This window comes from Danio rerio, chromosome 13 (genome assembly GCF_049306965.1).
Source record: "Danio rerio strain Tuebingen ecotype United States chromosome 13, GRCz12tu, whole genome shotgun sequence".
NCBI classification, from domain to species: Eukaryota; Metazoa; Chordata; class Actinopteri; order Cypriniformes; family Danionidae; genus Danio; species Danio rerio.
This window is the reverse complement of record NC_133188.1, coordinates 5,400,375-5,423,749: the sequence shown is the minus strand read 5'-3', so window position 1 is coordinate 5,423,749 and position 23,375 is coordinate 5,400,375. Positions and strand designations below refer to the sequence as shown.

Below are 23,375 nucleotides of genomic sequence, written 5' to 3'. Positions count from 1 at the left end.
TTGTCTGATATTAAATGAGGTAATATGCAAGTTTTAATGCAAGTTTGCATTAGAAAGTCCAAATCTTTTGCATCAGATCATTTAACTAATCTCTGTATCTTGCAAATATATCAGCAGAGAGTCAGAGACACACATTCACTGCTGACCCAGCCTAACCTCAATAAAATAAAATAAATATAAGATAATATAAAATAACAATGTTACATTTTTATTCATTCATTCATTCATTTTCTTGTCGGCTTAGTCCCTTTTTTTAAATCCGGGGTCACCACAGTGGAATGAACCGCCAACTTATGCAGCAAGTTTCCACACAGCGAATGCCCTTCCAGCCGCAACCCATCTCTGGGAAACATCCACACACACATTCACTCTCACATTCATACACTACGGACAATTTAGGCTACCCAAATCACCTGTACCGCATGTCTTTGGACTGTGGGGGAAACCTGAGCACTCGGAGGAAACCCACGCGAAGGCAGGGAGAACATGCAAACTCCACACAAAAACGCCAACTGAGCCGAGGTTCGAACCAGCGACCAATGTTACATTTTTTGCTACTTTATTCAATTGAAAGCTCTATGTTACAAAGCAGTATGCCTGAAAATTAAAGTAATGTCTAAAAATATAAAACTAAGTCTTGGACACTACTACAGATGCCTCATTGAGTTTGACAGGTTGTGACATTCATCAAATCAGTGGAAAAGCCTTCATTTTATTTCCATCTCTGCACACGTCCTAATTACTCTGCCTCCGCTAATTCATTTACGCCACTTTGCATTTTATAAAATCAGGTTTTTTTTTCTGAAGGAAAAAAAAAAATACCTGAAACTAAATCTGAGCTTTAGAATAATGCATTAAAAACACATACCTAAGCCAGGACAATAAGCACTGATGTCGAAGGCGACAGGTCAAATTTTTACTGAATTTTAGTTTATTTAAATATGTTTAGTGTTTGAAATTCATAATCTGAAAACATTTGGTTTGGGAGTTGCCAAAATTAAATGGATTAAAATAAAAGTAAAAAAATAAAAATAAAAATAGTCATGCAATTTTTTTGGGGAACTACTTAATTGTTTTATGTTAAATTTGTGAAAAAAAAATTGTTTAACTTAATTTCTTCATGTTGTCCCCACACAAATTGAATGTGTGGGACCCATTTTTACAGTGTGGTCTTTGACTTTCTCTCAAAAAAAGACTTTTGCTGCTTGTTCAAACCACTTAAAATAAGCTGAAACAACACAATTCTAACATTTTTTTATGTTCGATGCACTTAAATATATAAAACAAGTGTAAGTTAATTTAAATGATTCGTGTTGGGACAACATTATGGAATTATGTAGAACCTATTTCTTTATATTGTTCAATCCACTTAAATCTGTAAAAGCAGTTGTAAGTTAACTTAATCAATTTGTGTTGGGACAACATGAAGAAATTGTGTGGAACCCAGCATTTCTTACAGTGTTCCTTAAATAATTTCCGCACCTGAAGTGTATAGTTTCGCGATCCGAAATGAAAATAGTTAATTAGAGTTGAATAAAACATGCTTTGACTATCAGTAGCACAGAGCAGGGGATCAAGTGCTCGGTTAAAGGATCTTCAGATCAATGTTATTGCGCTGCACTCAGGTTACTGGAACACAACCGACAGGAAATGATGATCATTAATAAGAAAACGACTGTTTTACTCTGTGCAAAACACTGATGTACTGAGCAGGAAGCACATTCAGCACATGATAGGCCTGCTGTAGTCTCGATAACACTTGATGGGTTATTTATTATTAGTTGCATTTTGTTATTTTCAGTTCACATCGTTTTCCCCTGCTGCTGTCAGAACACGAATTCGGCCCACTTTTTGGTTTGTGGCCCACCAGTTGAGAGTCATTGATTTAGTATGACAGCGTTCACATTTTATATAGAACCGAACACCAGAATCTCTTGTTCGTTTTCCATGGCCGGACCACTTGATCCTAAAACAGCAAAAGAAAAAGTGCAATAAATAGTGAACATATCCTTAAGAAAAGAGAAAAAATACATCAGTAAATCATTTTAATGGGATTCACCAACCATACACTTCTTCTTCTTCTGCAGATCTTTGTGTTCAGCTGCGCGCTCTGGGCTTTGGGTGCGCTCTAAATGTGGAAAACGCTGCAAAGAAGCGCAGGGAATAAAAACTACAGAAATGAGGTCATGTTCCTGGATTAGACGCGCACAATGCAAAGGAGGAGAAACTACTAAATGAAACGGCATTCATAAAACATTGAATGTTTTTGCATTTCTGATGAATTGTCCTCTGAGACGCAATTCAAATGTGAATTTTAAGAAATTAGGACAAAGTGCCTCATTATCCTCGACAAGAAGAGTGAGAATTGCTCATCTCCTTAGTGGAAAGACAAATGCGAAACTGGCCCAAAAATGCTATTTAGAATCAAGCTGCTGGAAGAATTTACAGTTGTTTATGAATTTATAAATTATTTATGTTTCGACACAAAGTCAAGCACCTGAAATTGATTTTATTGCAGCAACCCAAATACGCCAGGCTGATTTAATCAAATTTAACTATATTTAAACTACAGTGTAGTCTTTGTTAGTCGATGGTTACACTCTCAGAAATAAAGGTACAAGAGCTGTCACTGGGGCACTACCTTTTCAAAAGGAACTTATTTGTACCTAAAGAGTCCTTAGTCGTACATCAAAGGTACATATTGGTACCAAAATGTACCTTAAATGTACCTTTGAGGTAGTAGTGCACCAGTGACAGATTTTGTACCTTTATTTCTGAGAGTGTATATATTAACTTTATTCAAAATATTGCTAACAATTTAGTTCACTTAACAACAATATTCTACTGACTGGTTACATATTTCCAACATTTTTTAAATAACAGTAACTCTTTAGTTTACATAACAACTAGACAAATAGACTTTTTAAGACTTAAAATTTTGTTTTTGAGATTAATATTATTATATTTTAAGACCTTTTAAGGCCCCTTGAACACCCTGATCTCATGAATTAGTAGTTACATGGGTCACACTTTATAATGAGATTCATTAGTTAATGTTAAGTAATGCATTTACTAACATGAACAAACACTGAACAATACATTTACTACAGTATTTATTCATGTTAATAAACGTTAGTTAATGAAAATATAGTTATTTATTGTTAGTTCATGTTAACTCATGGTGCATTAACTAACGTTAACAAGTTTTCATGGACTTGAATGTTAATAATGCATTAGTAAATGTTCAAATATGATTAATAAATGCCGTACATGTGTTGTTCATGATTAGTTCATGTTAGTAAATACATAACTTAACTCACACTATTAACTACTAGCTTATTATCTGCCTGTCATTAAAATTTATATATATTTTTTGTAATTATAAAGGATGATCTCGTTCTACATCTCTAATCCTACCCAAAACCCTTAACTAAACCCAACTACTACCTTCATAACTATTAATAAGCAGCTAGTTAACAGTTTCTTGAGCTTATAGTCATAGTTAGACGATGGTTACACATTTACAACATTCTTCAAAATATTGGTAATGCTTTAGTTTACGTAACAACTCACACAATTATCTACTGGTTTATTACCTGACTGTTATTAAAATATTATACTTATAAGGTATGATCTTTTCCAACTGTACATCCGAAATCTTACCCGAAGCCCACACCTAAACCCAATTACTACCTTAATAACTATTAATGAGCAGCTAATAATAGTATATTGAGCTTAAAGTATAGTCTTAGCTGATGGTTAGATATTTACTACATTCTTCAAAGTATCGTAATGATTTTGTTTGAATAACATAATACTATTATCTACTGGCTTATTATCTATCTATTATTAAGATATTAACTGTTTATTAGTAAATATTCAGGATGTTTTCATTTTACATCTTAAATCCTTACCAAAACCCATAACTAAACCCAGCCACTACCTTGATAACTATTAATAAGCAGATAATTAATTGTTTTGTTGAGCTTATAGTCTTATTTAGTCGATGCTTACATATTCACAACATTCTTCAAAATATTGGTAATGCTTTAGTTTACGTAACAACTCACACTATTAAATACTTGCGTATTACCTGCATATTATTAAGCTCTTAACTGTTTAGAGTAATTATAAAAGATGATCTCATTCTACATCCCGAGTCCTACCCAAAACTCACACTTAATCCAAATCCTACCTTAATAACTATTAATAAGCAGCTAATTAAGAGTTTATTAAGCTTATAGACTTAGCTAGTCAATAGTTACACATTTTAAACATTGTTTAAAATTACAGTAACTCTTTAGTTTATATTAAAACACACAGTTATCTACTGGCTTATAACCTGCCTATTATAAAGTTATTAACAGTTTATTAGTATTTATAAAGGATGATCTTATTCTACACCCATAATCCTACTCAAAACCCATGCCTAAACCCAACTACTACCTTAATAGTATTAATTAGCAGCTAATTCATAGTTTATTAAGCTTATAGTCTTGTTAAAGGCATCAATTGTACATTAAATATAGTGTAACTATAATATCTTACATTGTTTTCAACCAAACAAAAAAATTCAAGGGTGAGTATATGATGACAGACTTTTCATTGTAGATGAACTGTCCCTTTAAATACACTTAAATGACATTGGTTAATGTATACCACAGTCTTAAACGCACAGCCCGAAAATACGTACGTTTTTGTTCTGTTGTTTCTCAGGAGTTGAACTTATGCGCGCAACACCACAGCAGAGACTCTTGGGAAGGTACATATGGGAGCGCTTGACAAGGGGGTAACTTGATAAATTGTTTTTCTCTTCTCACGCTGCAGTTGTTTCATCACCTCACGACGCTTTGCTTTGCATATACCACGAAAAACAGCTATTGTAATTAAAAGGTGGCACGGTTCACCTCTCGATGCTGTGCTAGTAAATTGTTAGCAGGGGGGGTTGGAGAGGGTCTTCGTGCCCTCCACCTCCTCAGGTCTTTGCCTCGGAGACATCTGCGTATGACAGCCTGAATCAAGCACCCCTGCCTCTGAGCACGCGTCACCAACCAAAGTGAAAGGTTTATCGCCTTGGAAACACATCTGTAAGCATCCAGTCTGGTGTGTTAAACATCCAGAAATGGTGTATGGAATCGTAAGTAAATAGGTTGCTTTTTCTGCTTTAATTATGGGACCAGTTGGCTCGCTTAATTGTGTTTAGTTCATTTGCTTGAGAAGAGAGATCTCCAGGGTTTCTGTAGTTAAATTGAGGACTTTTAAAGATATTTTTAAGATCATTCCGATTGAAATTTGACACCTATACAGGGCTAAATGATAAGGATTTTTTCTAATGGCTCAACTGGAAAATATTTTTACTTCTGAAATTGTATAATTTAGGTATTTCTTTTCAATGTATTTTAAATAACATGTCAAAACAAGCAAAACTTTATACATGCAAAACTGTATACATGCACTTTTTCCCTTAAGATAACCCTTCTTTAAAATAAAAAGGAAAAATGATTTAAATAATTTAAGACCTACAACATAATATTTCAGTCAATTTAAGACTTTTTAAGACTTAAAATTTAGTTTTTGAGATTAATATTAATAATAATAAATTAATAATAAATGCCGTACATGTGTTGTTCATGATTAGTTCATGTTAGTAAATGCATTAACTAATGAACCTTATTGTAAAGTGTTACCGTTACATATGTGCCCGCGAAGCTGTTACAAAAAAAAGTTCTTGTGTTGTGAAAACATTTAGGAATGTTCTGTAATGAGGCTTTGACGGTGTTAGATGAAAGCAATCGCAGGTGGAGAGAATGAGTTTGAAACCCAAGCTCTGGACTTATCCTTGATGTGTGTTGGAATTAACAAAAGCACTAGAAAATGTGTCCTGGAGTAGATTTTTGAGAACCGAGAAATATGTGTTCGTGGGAACATATGGCTGCATTTTATCTATAAAACAAATGCTATGGGGCGGTACTGCTGACTATTTACCTTCATAGACAGGCTCATTCTGAAGATATAGCCCTATATACATTTTTGAAGATCACGGATTATGTAGCCAGAAGTGTGTATGGCTGCATTTCGTCTTAATACAAAGATATGAGGTGGTTTGACGCCATTTCTTTTTAAGCTTACCAGCTGACCGCTTACCTCCATGTGAACGGCTTTCCCACTGTTACCAGTTTGTCCAGTTAGCTCGCCATGTATGTTGGTGGACTTGAAACGCAGACAGGAGTTGACCACAACTAACGGGTTCGTTTTCGGTGAGGAAACAGTTCCAGAAAGCAGGTAAGACAAAAACAGAAGCCAAAAAATAGAATTAATAAGTAAATAAAAGGGTGAGAATGTGGTCAAATCTGAAAACATGGTCATAACCAGGGGTTTTCTTTCTGGATTGCCTTTTGAAACTGTTGGTTGGGTTTAGAGAAGGAGGAGGGCGGGTCAGTCAGTCAGTCAGCCAGTCAGTCGACAGCGGCCTCTGGTGGATTTACACAAAAACAGCAGGCACAACTGGCACTCACCAAAGAAATTAGAGATTTCAAAAAGCATACGCATTGGCTCTGGTGGATTTCCGTAAACAAAAACTGCAAAAAAAACGTACCTCCTGGGACATATTTGGCACTCTCCAAAAATGCATATAGCGGTATGTTTTCAGTCTCGTGAAGGGTGATCCTGGAAACCAGGTTAAACAAAACCCAAGTGTGAGGCTGCGGTAGAAGCAAATGCCTGCGATGGGTTTTATAGGTTGGGTTTAGGGAAGGGGGTAAGTAGACAAGTCAATATCAAGCTGGTATATTACCTGCTGAGCAGCTCCTCTTATGGACACGGACAAGAAGAATGTTAATATTCACAAAAATGTACACAAATGTACACAAAAATGTATTGCACTTATGAGAAAACTTACCTCAATAACGTATTTGAGATTGTCAAAAATGTACACGCCACTCTCTAGGGCAGTGTTTCTCAACCGCATTCCTGGAAGACCCCCAACACCGCAAGTTTTGGATGTCTCCTTTGTCTGTCTCACCCATTACAGGCCATTCAATTTCTGCTGGAGCTGAAGCTCTGCTCTGCTCAAGTGGCTCTGCAGTGAGCACAACTTGAATAATTCAGACTTGTATTATTTCAGAGAAATGTAAAATTATTACTATAGTAATGTAAAAAAAAAACTAAAAGTTAACTGTCATGCAGGAAATTTCTGGGAATGTAAATTTACGGTTATTCACTGTATGTATTAAGGAAACTCAATGTTAAAATAGTGACCATTTGTTTACAGTAGATCTATGTCGACCTTTGCCAAAGCTGGCATGTCCCCTGGCACACACACCGGTGGCACAAGACCAAAGAGCCGCACACAAACTCAGTTCTTCAGAGAAGACCGCTAGACCAGTTTGTCCCCTGTATTTTATTATGTTTTGATTAAATCTGATGAAACATAATATTTTAATTGAATGTTTAGAGCCAAACCCCTCTGAGCAATAAATTCCCTGCATCTAGCGATCGCGTTTCTCCAGTAATTGCATTTACATAAATGATGTTTGATGGAATTATCATGCAGGTTATATGAGCGCAGGATAGACACAGGGAATGCTGGAGAGACAGATGAGACAGGCTGAATGAATACACAAATCAGCTCGGCCCGGTAAAACTAAAGGCAAAGCATTAACTGTGCCAAAGAATGTCTCCATATTCTGTTTTTACACTTTAAATTTTGCACACTTAGCTAAAGTTAAGTGATGGAATAGGGATTGTATCAAACAGTATCAACATTTTAATAGTCATTTATTTTGCAAGCACTTGGATTGCGATTGCACTAATTGGCTGCAACATTTAACTGCAGTATACTTAAAAATAATTGTATGATGTCATATGATGTCATGTATGTATATACATATAGACATGTAGTTGTAATATAATCACTTGTACCTAATAATTATAGAAGGAGATATTTTGTTTTAATTTATTTATATTATTTTATTTATTTTTTGCATAAGTATAATGTGGAGGATCTTTTTTATATATTTGCAAACATTCTGTAATTGTACATACCCCCATAATTGTACATAATTTTATATATATATATAAAATTAAACCTATTTTTTAAAATATTTTCCATTATTTCCATGGCATTTCATCATAAGAATATCAAACCATAATGTGTCCATTTGACACATATTTAATATTTTTTTTAAATTTTTGCAACGTAGATGGCTACAAAGGAAATCTAAAAACAAAATATTTTCCACATGGTGATCTAATTAAATTCATAAATGTTGGTTTTATGTTGGGACAACATGAATGAATGAAGTTAACTTATTAGTTTTTTTTTTTTTCAAACGTAAGCGGGTTAAACATAAAACAACGAAGTTGCCCAAACAAAATCTCAAGAATTGTGTCGTTTCAGATTTTAAAAAAGTAGTTTGAACAAGAACTAAATATTTTCGTGAGTGAGCTGATGACTATTTGTCGTTTTAGTTTTATTTTCTGTACAAAACAACTGTAAATGCATTTAACATTCGACTTTGAGCCGCTCCATCTCTATGACTGATAGATCTGGGAAACCCTCAATAGGCGCACACTTACCCTGCTCTAAAAATAGACCTTATTAAGGGCAAAGTGATTAAATCAGCAAGAGGTTTATGTTGCTGGATTTTTCTGGCCAGGGTCAGCGCCCCAGTTATTTTAAGGACGACGCAATTAGAGCTGCGTTCATTTACAAAGGAAATTTTTCTCCAGTTTAAACACCAGAGTCGTCCATCAACATGGAGTGTATAATTACAATGTATAAGCACTCCGTTTCTGCAGTCATCTGAATACAATAAGTGCCATGGAGGGGCTGCTATTAATGTGCCACTCAAACTCTGACGCCGGTGCAGACTTAATGCGAGTTGCCCCGTCAGACCTGTAAGTAATGGGATGGGTTAAAGCGATCTACTGTAACATGAAGACCACTTGTGGCATATATATACACGCACGACTTCAAAGATTTCAAGTGGATGTCAGCTATTGATGGGGGCTGGATCAGACGACAATATGTGCTTGAAGAACAATAGAGATGCTGCCGGACCTCAAAGACTGCTCTTTATTTTCAAAGGGAAGCAGGTTCAGCATAGCTTGTCCAACCTTACCATTCAAAGTGGAAAGAATGTGTAATGGTTAGGTTTTATGTTTGGTCCTCAGACATTTGTAATGGTTTTAATCTTGACTTGATATTCTTTTTTCTGTGGGAGTCAAGGCATCTATAGCGCTTTTGCAATGTAGATTGTGTCAAAGCTTGGAGAATAAAAAATAAAAAGCCATAGCACCCTTTCAGGGGGGAAAAAATCCAGCATATCAGGTTTGCAGGAAGGTTGCTTGCGTAATTCTAGTTAAATTAAAACCTATTCTTATATCACTCAGTACGTTTACATGGACAGCAATACTCGATTAAGACAATACTCTTAATTAAGAGTTTATGATGTTAACAGCAATTTTTGATGTTCTTAATCTGACTAAAGTCCTAATCAAGCTAAACAGAAATCGAATTAAGATGTGGAGTATTCTTATTCTTGTCACATTATTAAGTCCAGTACAGACATGTAAACACTGTAAACTATTGTCGAATGAATGGTAATGCAATGACGTTTTATCGAACTATGTACTATAACGTAAAAATTGAACATGAAAGGAACATTCAAAAAGCAACTCATGTAAACACCTTAATTATATTATTGTCTTATTCAGATAAAGGCAAATCATTTGATTACTGATGTCCATATAAATGTAGTCATTGTTGAAGACTGATTCAGTCTAATTCAGTTCAGATTAATACAAATGTCACTGTTGAAGGAGGATTAACCGAAGGGCAGCTTCAACCAAGCAAGCCAGAGGTGACAGTGGAAAGTAACCAAAACTCCACCAACTGAAGGATCCAGGCTTGGTCTGTGTGACCAGATCTCCACTAGCCGAAAATAAAGGCATATCTGCAGTCTAGTGGCCTGTTTCCATTCGGTAAGGTATGGTTCTGTTTGGTACTCTTTTATGGCTGTTTCCACTGTCAAAAGGGACCTAAAAGCGAATTGTACCGTACCCCTTTTTGGGTACCCTTTGTAAAGGGTACTTAGCACAACAAAAGGGTACCAAAAGGTGGAGCACAAGATGATACGTCACTCGCTCGTGCAACAAACTAGGAGAATGAAAACAAAGGAACCGTCATTTTTAAAAACACAGCCAGGACATTACACTGTAATAATATATACATATAATAACAAGCCATGGTCGACCCGAGCTCAAACAAACCTTGACGCCGTCTTGATAAACAGCTACAAAGCCAAGAAGAAGAGCAGAATCTACTTTGTGCCCCTTAGTTTTTTACAAGGCTGTCTAAAGTTGTCCTCATTTGTAAGTCGCTTTGGATAAAAGCGTCTGCTAAATGACTAAATGTAAAGCATGAGCGGATTCGCTTTCTCGCGATTGCTTGGCACGCATCTATATTTGAATTAACAAACTTCTTGAGCTAATGCTAATAATGTGTGCGTGACTATTAAAGTGCTTCTGACATCCGATCCTTTCAGAAACGGACAAATATGAGATTGACGCATGAAAAAACAAAGAAGAATCTGGAAAAAACAAAGGAGCAAATGATTGTTTCAGCAACCTAAAACATCAACAAACTATTATTGCCACCTTTTGGACTACTATGAACTTGGGAATGACGGAATTACTTTCTAGCTAGATGTGTGGTATACATGTGCTGGTGAAGGATAAAGATACAGATGAGAGGTTTGCACTGATTGACTGACTGAATAACTAACTGACTGACCATTGGTACCCTTTTAGCAGTGGAAACGCAAGCCTGATAAAGGTGACCCATACTGACCTTTACCATACCAGGTGTAAGATGCTTGAGAACTGTGAGTGAATTCCATTGTGAAGCAGGTTAGGGTTAGGCATAAGTAGGTTACAGTCTGGGGATTCAGACTAGCCGAAGGAACATTGCTGATCCTTGCAGGAGCACAGTCTTGTGCTCTTTGTTCAGGCCGGATCCAAAATTGTGGGAATCTCAGTTTAAGGAGAAACAGACAGACTTACATGAGCATAGATGCCATTCAAATCATAGTTTTTTTGGGGTAGTGTTCACAACTCTGATTACATTGATCAATGCTGCCTAAAAATCCTTGAGAAGATTTCGATTTCACTGGATTTCACAAATATTTGTTTCATGTGTATGCTATTGCAAAAAGAAAGAAAAAAAAATGTCCATGTTAATGTTAGGAGCAAAACAACATTGGATCCTATTAGCCTCCACTGTATAGGAAAAAAAATCTGACATAAAGACATGAAGAATGATAATTTATTAATTTGACAATGTCTATCCTCTAGTGGCTGACACAAAAATAAGCAAAAATGGCAATAATGATTATTTCCAAACAGGTTTCTCAAGGAAATCTTCTTATTATTCGACTGTTCCTTTCAGAAATTTGTGCCATTAACATGTCCCCTTGAAACAAATCTAAAATTGCTTCCAGCAAATTCTGTATTTGTGTTGCTTAGAGGTAAGAAAATAGACGTTTTACACTGTCAAAACCCAAGGTTGTATTTTATTCCTGAAGATGTTTGGAGACGAGTAGTCTGCTTAAGGCCTCAGCGCTCAGCGATCCTATTAAGAAGTGCCTTGTAAGAGCTTTCCTCCCCTCCTTTCAGGAAATGGCTGCTGTAATGTCTTTCCCTCACTGTTTTGGAATGCCGCTCAGCTCCCATGCTGGGAAAATAAGTGAGAAAGAGAAAAATGATTAAATCATTTTTTCAGGGGGGCCCTCTTAGAACAACATTGGTCACATTGTCAAAGGCCAATTCAGTGCTAGTGTTACAGAGGCTGACTTACTTCCAGGGAGTTTTTGAGCCCTGCGCCGCATGTGAAGGCAGCGAAAAAATACACTATGGGTTGAGTGCTTCTTACGGAGATTGAGGACTACGAGTGGCAATGCAGGTTACGCTGAAAGGATAATTTGCAGCACACGACACTGCTGGAGATGGTCAACTTTTTCTCCCAGACTCCCTCGGAGCGCGGGATCTCTTCTTCAACCCAAGGAACTGCCCATTCCAGCCTCCATGGCTGAAAAATAATATCATAATTAGCAATCTGAGGGAAGGCTGATGTGCTATCTAAGTCCCATCTTAGCTTTTGTCGTGATTAAGGGCATAGTACGATGCCTGGGGGCAGTCTCCTCTTGTCTGAATGAGACGGATTGTATTACCGGTCCCGCACCAGACAGACTAGGGCAGGTAGCCCATCAACAAACTGCTTTATGATGGCGAGACAGCGAGCACGCTAGCATTGTCACTGCTGGCAGCTCACGCTCTTGGTTTTGAGTGTCACGTCAAAGGCTTTTTCTTCCCTCGTCTTTGAAATGCCGAACAGGAGGCTGCGCTGCTTTGGCCAAAGAAGGAAAACAAACAAAAAAACTTCAGCCTTGATTACCTGCCTCATCTGATCCAATTACCAGAAAGCTTTTACAATAATTCCAGTGTTATTTGAGGGATGGCGGAAGGCTCTTCCATTTAATGCTTCATTCAGATTAACCGGCGAAAAACATCAGACTGTGAACGTCCCGACATGCACAATGCACCGCAAAGTAATAGCAGGTAGACTACGAAATGGAGAATTGCTAGACACTGGCTTTATCCCAAAACCAAAGAAAAAAAAGTGAACTGTTTTCTGTGGATATAGGCAGCTACACTCTCTAAAATGTGGGTGCCTTATTGAAACTGGTGATTCAGTGGAAAACCTTTGAAAACACTACTACTACTACTACTACTACTACTGCTGCTACTATATATCAGGGAAAATAAGTTTTAAAAATGTCACCATTTTTCTTAGAAATTATATTTCTAAAGGTGCTGTTGACTTGAGTTTCACCCGGATGTTGGTAACAACCATAGAAATCCATATATGCAAAGAAAACCCAAATCTAATTAGCTTAGACATTAAGTTCTGCTTAATAAAATGAAATGACGCAGAGGAAAAAGTATTGAACACATGGAGAAAGGGAGCCTGAACTCAAACTCAGTCATGTCAACCCACTGCACACAAGGCTATCGGCACTGACGCCATATTGTTACTTTCACATGACCTATTAGTGTCAGTAGCATTGCTTTTCTTCCATTCATCAGTCCTCTCCTGTTGCCTCATGGGATCATGTTTTTCCTTCGAATAAGCAATTCTGAAGTTCAGCAGAAAGAGTAGGTCATCAGTGTACTTTTCTTCTGCTTTTTTATGTGTTAGGGTTGCGTGATATCTCATTTCAGCATCGATATCGCTATGTGCAGATCCACAATAGTCACATCGCAGGATTACAGTTCAGCAGAAATCTCAGTTCAGTGCACATGTTTTTTGGAGCTACTGCAACGTTTAATCATAATAGAGTGAAAATGACTTGGTCAAACTACTTATTTTAAAACAACACAAGTTGAAAAAACACAACTCTAAAGATTTTCTTTTTCGGGGGGAAGGGGGAGGGATGCAACTGAATTGAATAGACAATATTGAATTGTTCAATATTGGACTTACTTTTGCTCGCTGGAGGTAGGTTGACACCATGGCTGAAGTATTTCTTTCAGACAGGTAATGTTATGTTTTAAAGGGCACATAGTTTACCCCTTTTTTAAGATTTAATATTAATATTTTGGTTCTTCTGAGTGTGCCAGTTTAGGTTCAGTTCAAAACACAGTTCAGATTTTGTTTATTATAATGTTTTAAAAAGTGTACACAGGTCGTTGTTTTAGGGCTGTGTTGCTTCCAACGCAATCTCATGGCAATTCGTAACTTTTTGATTTAGTGGCTAATTCATATGTATTCATATTAACTAATTTGTACAATTTAGTATGATTTGCTCATCACCCAATGACGGTTAGGGTTAGGGGTGGGGTTGAGTGCCACGCCTTCTTTTTAAAATCGTACATTTTCGTACGACTGAACTTATACGAATTCGTACTAATTAGCCACTAAACGGACAAAACGTAAAATACTTACATTTCCTCGTGACATCAGGCTGGTTGCTTCACTTGGAAATTAGTTTCGACTTCCCGCCCAACGTAACAAGGGAGCGGAGCCAAGAGCTCCCCCGCTCTGTGTTTGGCAACAGACAGGGAGAAGCAACATGAGTGAGAGGACCAGCATTCAGCCGTACATGTACGACTCGGACACAGACCAGGCAGAGAGTACAAAATCTTTGTCTTTGTATAGTTTTACAGCCAACTGTGTGTTAGTTTAAAGTTTAGAGCTTGTACACTGAAACTAATAACCACGCACACTGAATTAACTTTGACTGAGGCACACCAGGCACGCACATTCGGATGCTATTTAAAATAAAACTATTCAGATGGCACTCTGTGGCGTAGCAGAAATATGAAGTGTCCCGAATCCTGGCTGAGCGCCGTGTATAGCCGCCGTCTTGAAGCGCTGTTGTGTGTACCCTAATAGAAACTTATGTTTAGAATTCTAAAATGCATGGCGCTGCGTGGTGCGATGCTGAGAGTTGCCGGTCGCACACTTCTGGTGTGCGACCTGCAGGCAAGTTCGTTATTTTATTCCTAATGGAGCGACACTCACATGAGGCAACGCTCTGGAAACTTTCCTGCTGCACCTAGTTAAGATCACAGGGAGCTTCAGTGACCGCAAGAAATGCAAACGGCTGAAGTTTAAGGTAGACGCAATGAAAAGTACACATGTTTGCAAACCTACCTGCAAACAAACTAAGTTACAAACAATAATTCCGTTTAGAACCTTAATGTGGTGAATGTTGATGTTGTGTTGAGCCCAGTGAGCCTTACATCTAAAAATAAAGCAAGGGTTTTCCTTTAGTGACACTGGTTTGACTCACACGCTGAAAATGGCGGACGTGAAACAACAAACTGAGGGTATGATGATGCACGCCTGTCAATCAGTATTGGTGGGCGGGGGGACCGTACTCCTATGTCAAGTTGCGGTCGATCTAAAAAACGCCCCAATTGGTCCAACGTTTTTATGTTGTTAAATTGAAAAAAAAGTAGCTGTGCATTTATACTTCTGCGCGCTGTCTCTGTTGGTCTGCATTAACACTTCCGAAGCGCTAGTTGGCAGTGAGGTGTAAATGTTTCTCTGTGTCGAGTTTCTGCACTACTGTTTTGCTTTTCCTGAACACTTCTTGGATGTACAAGTGGCTCAAACTTGCTCATTTTGAGGCAGGAACCGGCGGACGTCCAAGAACTTTAACTATGAGGTAAACACAAAACAAAAATTTCCATCCGGAGCTCCTTCATGGGACTCTACACTTGTAAACAATCACTCCATTGGGCTAGCGTGGCTCTCGGTCCTGCCCAGATTCGTCAGCGCAACCAAGCTGACCAATCACAGAGCTTGCGCTACACGTTGTTTTATGAGAAGTGGACGTCAGTGACGGCCACGGCGTAGGGCTATGCGTCAACGCCGGCGTTTGACGCAGAAGTATAAATCAGCCTTTTCTCTGCATATTCGCTCTGAAATAGCATGTAAGTACGGCTTAGTAATCAGTGTAATTCCTGCATGCTACCTGCCAAGCAGGGGCAGGACTGTGTTTCAGAGATTTAACCTAGCCGGTTAGCATTGTCGCAGATCACTTACTACACCTTTAATATCAACAGCAACACTTTCGCACAATACCCAGCTGATCCAGTCGTTGTCTTTCGACATAGAAGCACAGTTGCTTTTTTTTTTTTCAGCAAAAAAGGCAGTTGCACCTCACATTTTGTAACGTAAATGCGCATTCAGTGTAATCAGCCCCTTACCCAGAATATAAAAATACATATAAACACATTTAGATCATTTACTGTAATTATTACTATTGGAATGTGAAGAGACTCTTGGAAAGGGGCGACACAGTGGTGCAGTGGGTAGCACAATTACCCCACAGCAAGAAGGTCGATGGTTCGAGCCTCGGCTAAATGAATTTCTGTGTGTGGTTTGCATGTTCTTCCCATGTTGGCGTGAGTTTCCTCCGGGTGCTCCAGTTTCCCCCACAAGTCCAAAGACATGCGCTATAGGTGAATTGGGTAAGCTAAACTGTCCGCTGTGTATCAGTTTAAATGAGTGTATGGATGTTTCCCAGTGATGGATTGCACCTGGAAGGGCATCCGCTGCGTAAAACATATGCTGGATAAGTAGCCGGTTCAATCCGCTGTGGTGACCCCAGATTAATAAAGGGGCTAAGCCGAAAAGAAAATTAACAAATGAATGAACAATACAAATTTCACAAAATGGCTAATAATTTAGCCTTCAACCGCATATCACAGAAAAAAATGCACCGCGATATTAAATTTTTCCAATATCACGCAGCCCTATTATGTAAACTACACATTTGTACACTTTTATAAAGTAAGAGTGTGAATATTCATAGGCAAGACTTAATTTGTCTCTCTTTTTTGCTCTTAAGCTGCTAAAAGTTGATCTTCAATAACGCTTGAGGTGAAGTGAGCCTGTGCCTGATTTAAGATGGATGCACATTTTGGCAAGCACAACTTCTGCTGTCAAAGCCTATTAAAAGCAGTTTACATGTGCATGTCCGATTTGATGAATATGTATGTGACCTCCTTCACTGGCGGCTGCCCACTCGGCGGCACAGGGGCCCGGGGGGGCTCCAGGCAGACTCTCATTGAGGCTCAGCGTGCATAAAAGACGACGCTTTAACACCGCCAAGAAGAGACTCCCCTGTGCCTGGCTTGACCTTTAACTCTGTGGATTTAACTGGGGGATAATGGAAAGAGAAAGGGTTCGCCTTAAGACAGACAAGAGGTGGAGGCACTGATTTAAAATTCAGGTTCTGACACGCCTTAATGAAATAATCCCACCGAGCTTGTCTGTGTTCGTCTGGGGCGCAGCTTTCTTGTAAAGGAACGCGGCAGATAATAATCTCCTTTGATTTCAACAATTAAAAAAAGAGAGAGAGAGATCCGTTCTGGAAAACCCAGAGGAAGTTGTCGTTGCGCAAAGGTTGTTCTTTCATTGCTCTGGAGACTTAATTGAGCTCTGTTATTTTTCATTTAAGGCAAGACGCCGCAGGCAAAATTGACTTTTTTTCATGCACTGGTCAGTGGTGAGTTTTTTTTATTACTAATAAAACACATTTCAATTATTTTATTTTATTTGCAGTAGACAGTTGAAATCAGATTTTTTAGCCTTCCTAAATTATTGATGCCCACCTGTATATTTTTTCCCCAATTTCTGTTTAACAGATATTTTTTTCAACACATTTCTAAACAATAGTTTTAATAAATAATTTCTAGTAACTTATTTATTTTATATTTGCCAGGATGACAGTACATACACCCTAAAACTTGTTTGATTTACCTTCCAAGACCATCTTTTATTTTTTTTTTTGAATATTTTGAGCTTTTGCAATTACAGTTTAACGCATTACATTACCCCTACTCTACCAAAACCACGGCGTTGAAAGAAAAGAAAAAAAAAAAAAAAAAAATATATATATATATATATATATATATATATATATATATATATATATATATATACACACACACATACACATACATACACACATATATATACACATATATATACACACACATACATACACACATATACACATCATTCCCGAGTTCCTGAGTTGACAGTGAGAAAACAGAGTGTACCATATTTGTCCAGTCCATATGTTGTAATTTAACATGAGAGGCTTGGCAACATCCAAAAGAGGGAATATACAAAAGAGGTGCATCTTAATACAAAAAGAAAAGAAAAAAAAGATGAATAAAATGAGAGAAAAAAAATCAACAAATTAATTATATAAAAAAAAGAAAAACGTCATATACTCTTGAATCACAAAACTGTCCAGAGGTTTCTCAGATATGCTGTTTTTTATTACTAGCAAACACATTTAAATTAAATTATTTTATTTTATTCTAGTGTTTGGACTTTCAGCAATGAAATTTAGACTAAACTGAACTTTTAACTCTGAAAACTGGACTGACACAGATTCAATTTATTAGAACTTCTATGTTAAGCTAGTTTGACACAATCCACATTGTAAAAGCACTATAGAAATGAAGCTGAACTGAACTGAATTGTGTCCGACTGTTGGTTCGACATGCCAATAACGTGCATCCCAGTGTGTTCAATTTCACGTGGACAGAGATGTTTTTAAAAACAAAAGCGGGGAAACTTCATAAAGAACTTTCATGAAAATACCGGTGTACGTGTATTTTTGGCCTAACTCATAATTGGAAAAGAGAAACTGCGTTTATGAGAGAAACGAAGTACGATTTTAGTTTTGTATTAATGAACAGTTTGGCAAGAGATTATACAGACCGTTCGCCTCCGCGCTGCTTAATTGATTTGACATCTTATTTGCCTTATATAACCAGTATCCCTGATTAAATACAGCATGTACGATTGTCCCCAGCTCTAAATTGAGAATGTCTTCCATTACAGCTGGATTGTCTTCAGTAACCTCTCGCACGCGGCACACGGGCAGATGTAATTGGAATCCTTAATAATTGTCACCTCTCGAAAAACTAATTAAACAGCGGCCAAGGTCAAACTGGCTTTGGTAATTAACAAGGGAGCAAGCTGAAGGTAATGATCAGCGGCACTGCAAGGGCACGTATGAAAGAGAGAAAGTGGGTGTGTGTGTGCATGCAGGGGGATTTGGGTTGGTGCGAGGCAGAGGTAATCAAACTCATTTAAACTCTCATTTAAATGGTCAGATCAACATCAGTCCTGATATCTGTATGCCTGAGAGAGAGAGACAGTAAGTGATGGTACATTTGCATTTAAAAAAATAATGTTTCAGTATGTTGTCTAAATGACCCCTTTTCACATGGATTAGTGAGCCCTACATCTGTGTTTCCCAACCCTGTTCCTGGAGGCACACCAACAGTATTTTGGATGGATATCTCCCTTTTCTGACCTTTTGACTAAGTTGCGCTTTAATGTTTAGCTGGTCAACTGTATGGTCTGGAAACCTTATATACCTGCTAGATGAACCTGTCTCATACAGCTGCCATTGCAAGGCTCAAAGACACTTTGTAGAGAGGAATTTAACACAACTGCCTCTAGGAGTCGCCAATGGAAATAAAACAGACACTCACAAAAAATGTGCGTACGCCAGCCATAAAGCTGGCGTGGAGCTGCGTACATTCCCACGTTCAGTTCATCGTTGGTAAATCCAAACGTGAGCGATTCTGAGCGTGAAACCTGGCGTACACAAAGTTTTTGTGCGTACACAGCGTTGATACATGAGGCCCCAGAAGCTAAGGGAGAGAGAAGCATAACAAAACATTGAACATTTTAACCAATAAGAAGAAATGTGGACTTGAAACACTCAGAATAAATTCCAGCATGCGCATCAAGTAAAAGTCATAAAAAGTGGATAAAAGAGGTGTGATGGTATGGCATTATAGACAAAACAGGGAACTGACCACATTGTAAAACATCTGAAATGTTGTTTTAGCCATTTTAAAATTCCTCAGCCAAAATCTGTCCGCAAATGGCCCGTTTCCACAGTGGTACGGTACGGTTTGGTTTGGTATGCTCTAATGGCTGCTTCCACTGTCGAAAGGTACCGAACTGTACCGTACCACTTTTTAGGCATCCTTTGCAAAGGGTACCTAGCATGGCAAAAGGGTAGCGAAAGGTGGAGCTAGACGCGCAGCTAAACCCTATAGGTTTACAGAGAAGTGTCACTCGTGCATACGCAAGCAGGAGAATGAAAACAAAGAAACCACCATTTTTAAATACACAGCCGAGACATTACATCATAATACTATATGCATTACATCATAATACTATATGCATATAACATTTCAATATGGTGATGTCATAAACATTTCCTGCCATAAACATTTCCTGCTTGTTTTCAGACTATTTCATAACTGTAACAAGAGGTGGATTATTTATCAACATGTGGGGCTTTTTGCATTCTCTGAAGCTATAGAAATTAAAAATGTAAAACAGAAAAAAACATTAGGAACATTGTTATTGTTTACATTCCTCAAAATGGTCTATAATAACGAGACATGGTTGACCCGAGTTCAGACAAACCTTGTTGCTGTCTTAATGTACAGCCACAAAGCCAAGAAGAACAGAAGCTACTTTTGGTTATTGCCAAAAATACACCCGTGCAATATAGGACTGATTTTGTGGTCCAGGGTCACACTTCATAGCTTCGTGGCACCTAAGTCATGTCATGTCTATTGTAGTGGCTATAGAAACCATCAGCAGTGCTTTAATAGCACATAATCTCAATGTCATGTTATAACATGCTGCCCTTTTATTGTATTACTCCTGAACCCTCGAAACATGTCATTTAGTCATTTTCTATGCAAAACAATGAGTTTCACTGTGGAAACCAGAAGCGAATGTAACTATATCTTCCTCACGCTGAAAGTAGACTTCAAAGAGGACTTGAGGTAGAACTGGAATGTATTAAATTTGCATAAAAAGTGGAAAGGTGTTGTCATTCTCTTAAAAAGAAGTGCACTCAATTCTATTAAATGTGCAACTGAAAATAACAATCACTGTGAAAAGCAACTAGTTTGGGATAATAATACATACACTGAAAATGTTGGGTTCCACACAATTCCCCCATGTTGTCCCAACACAAATTGATTAAGTCAACTCAACAGTTTTACAAATTCAAGTGGATTGAACATAAAAATATTAAGTTGTCCCCCGAAAACGTAAGAATTGTGTTGTTCAGCTCATTTTAAAAAAGTTGTTTAAACAAGCAGCAAACGTTATTTTTTGAATGTATGTAACAGTAATCTTAGGCCAGAGATGGGAAGTAACAAAGTAAGAATACTGTTGTACTGTACTGTAAATGTTACTGTACTTAAGTAGATTTTTCGGGTATCAGTACTTTACTCCACTATTAATTTTTTTGACAACTCTTCACTTTTACTCCTTATATTTTTACACAAATATCTGTACTTTCTACTCCTTACATTTTTTAAACCACAGTCATTACTTTCATATAATAGTCTATATTATTTCTTGCATTGCGCAATTTGAATACCTTTTTGATGCGATCAGTCTATTTATCATCATTGTGCGCCTGCGTGCTCCAGCACGCGGCTTTTTTAACCAAGGCTATCCCGCCCAGTATGTAGGCTAGTTTATGAAGATTACTGTAAGAAAGGCAAGGATGACTACAGAGGTAGACAATTTAACATGACTGATGCTGTCCTGTTTACATGGTAATAAGAGACATTTTCAACCCAGGCTCATTATGAAACGTAGTCCGGTGGACATTTCTGGAGACCGCAAAATATGTCTCGGGAGGTATATATTTTTGCAGTTTTTGTTTTCGCGAATCCACGAGAGGCCGCTGTGTGTGCTTTTTCGTATCTCAAAATTCTCTCATGAGCACAGTTTGTGCCCGCGCTGTTCTTGCCTGAACCCACCAGAGGCCGCTGTTGACTGACTGTTTGTCTGACTGACTGGACGCCAGGCCAATCGACTGACCCACCCTCCTCTTTCCCTAAACCCAACCAATTGTATTGATTGACCCGCCCACCTGCTTACTTCCCTAAACCCAACCAACAGTTTACAAAAGCCATCCAGAAAAGAAAAGCCATCGTCTGAATTTTACCACGTTTTTGGATTTTACCACATTCTCACCTTAAAATTAAGTTGTTAATTTTATTTTTTGGATTCTGTTTTTGTCTTACCTTAGTTCTGGAACCACTCTTCCCCGGACTGGAACCCAGTCGTCGTCATCGTCATGATCAACTCCTCTCTGCGCCTCTCTGCGCCTCAAGCCTCAAGATTTCCAGCCGATGTGCACAACGAGCTAACTGGACAAACTGGTTGCAGCGGAAAAGCCCTCCAAATGGAGGTAAGAGGTGATCTGGTAGGTGTGAAAAGGAATGAAGTCATACCGCCCTGTATCATTCGCTTAAAATAAATAAAATGCAGCCAAACGTACCTTCGGCTACATAATTCATGGTCTCCAGAAACGTCCACGAACTACGTTTTCAGAATGAGCCTGTGTTGCACATTTTGCTCGATCAGATCATAGGTAAACAAGAGAGACACATTTCAGGTCAAAAATATGCCTTACTAATGCTTTAAGTAAACAGTCTTTTGTCCACTTACGATCATATTGCACAGGATTTCTGGTCTTTCAATCTAATACTGTAAAAAAAGTTTTTGTAAAACTTTCTACATTTAGTGCTAAAACAATCAAATGTCTCATGCACTCAAAACACACACACACACACACACACACACATATATATATATATATATATATATATATATATATATATATATATAATACTTGTTCAAACTACTTAATTAAAATGAGCTGAAACAACACAATTCCTGAGATTTCATTGGGACAACTTATTTTTTATGTTCAATCCACATCAAATTTTTTTTTTAATTATTAAGCTAACTTAATCGATTTGTGTTGGGACAACATGAATGAATTGTGTGGAACCCTGTATTTTTTACAGTGTGACAATGAGGTGATCGTTATACATTTTGGACAGAATTAATTTTCTTTTCGGCTTAGTGCCTTCATTAATCCGAGGTCACCACAGCAGAATGAACCGCCAACTTATCCAGCACGTTTTTACGCAGCGAATCCCCTTCCAGCCGCATCCCATTTTTGGGAAACATCTGCACACACTCATTCACACTCATACACTATGGACAATTTAGCCTACCCAATTCACCTGTATCGCATGTCTTTTGACTGTTAGGAGGAAACCCACGCGATTGCAGGGAGAACATGCAAACTCCACACAGAAACACCAACTGACCCAGCCGAGACTCGAACCTGCAACCTTCTTGCTGTGAGGCGACAGCACTACCTACTGAGCCACTGCATCGCCGTAGTGTAAAATGTAAGCAGTGTAAAATGTAAGACATTATTTATAAAGACATACAGACGTATAGACTTATTGTGTGTGAACATGAAAGGCAGCTGTTGTTTTTGATCCAACATCCGCAAAACTACATGATGAACACTGTGAGTTTGCGTCAGGATGATGATACATGGGTGGAGAGCAGATATTTACCTACCTAGGAAAACCAAAACATGTAGTAGTAATGGGTACTTTTTACTTAAGTAACTTTTTTTAGGCCGTACTTGTATACTTTCACTTGAGTACAAAAGTGTAGTCAGTACTTCAACTATTACCAGTGTCGTTTTAAACACGAGTATCTGTACTTCTCCTTGAGTAAAGGATTTGTGTACTTTTGCCATCTCTGTCTTAGGCAAGCACATCAATTACAGATCATGACTTCCCATTGTCAGAGTAAATGAAGCCCTGTCCTTTTGAGATAAACCTTCTTTCCCAGTCAGTAACATCCTCTGACTTTCCCGAAGGCTCAGCTGGAAGGAAGTGAGAGAGGGGAAATTACA

The 23,375-nt window shown here is 37.9% G+C and overlaps 1 protein-coding gene and 2 long non-coding RNA genes across 4 annotated transcripts in view; 1 reads left to right on the top strand and 2 right to left on the bottom strand.

The window, feature by feature from the left end:
- The window catches only part of meis1b (Meis homeobox 1 b), a 605,459-nt gene that overhangs the window by 157,291 nt on the left and 424,793 nt on the right, over positions 1-23,375 (top strand). The window lies entirely within an intron of this gene.
- On the bottom strand, positions 1,665-21,744 carry LOC108191969 (uncharacterized). 2 transcript variants are annotated; one of them, XR_001800830.3, is made up of 4 exons: positions 21,673-21,744; positions 6,145-6,239; positions 2,064-2,144; positions 1,665-1,966 (listed from the first exon to the last, which is right to left on the bottom strand). It is a non-coding gene; the product is annotated as an uncharacterized lncRNA (long non-coding RNA). The 2 variants fall into 2 exon arrangements; XR_012389110.1 differs by lacking the exon at positions 21,673-21,744 and adding an exon at positions 6,899-7,374.
- On the bottom strand, positions 11,313-13,400 carry LOC141377109 (uncharacterized). The gene is made up of 2 exons (XR_012389116.1): positions 11,858-13,400; positions 11,313-11,734 (listed from the first exon to the last, which is right to left on the bottom strand). It is a non-coding gene; the product is annotated as an uncharacterized lncRNA (long non-coding RNA).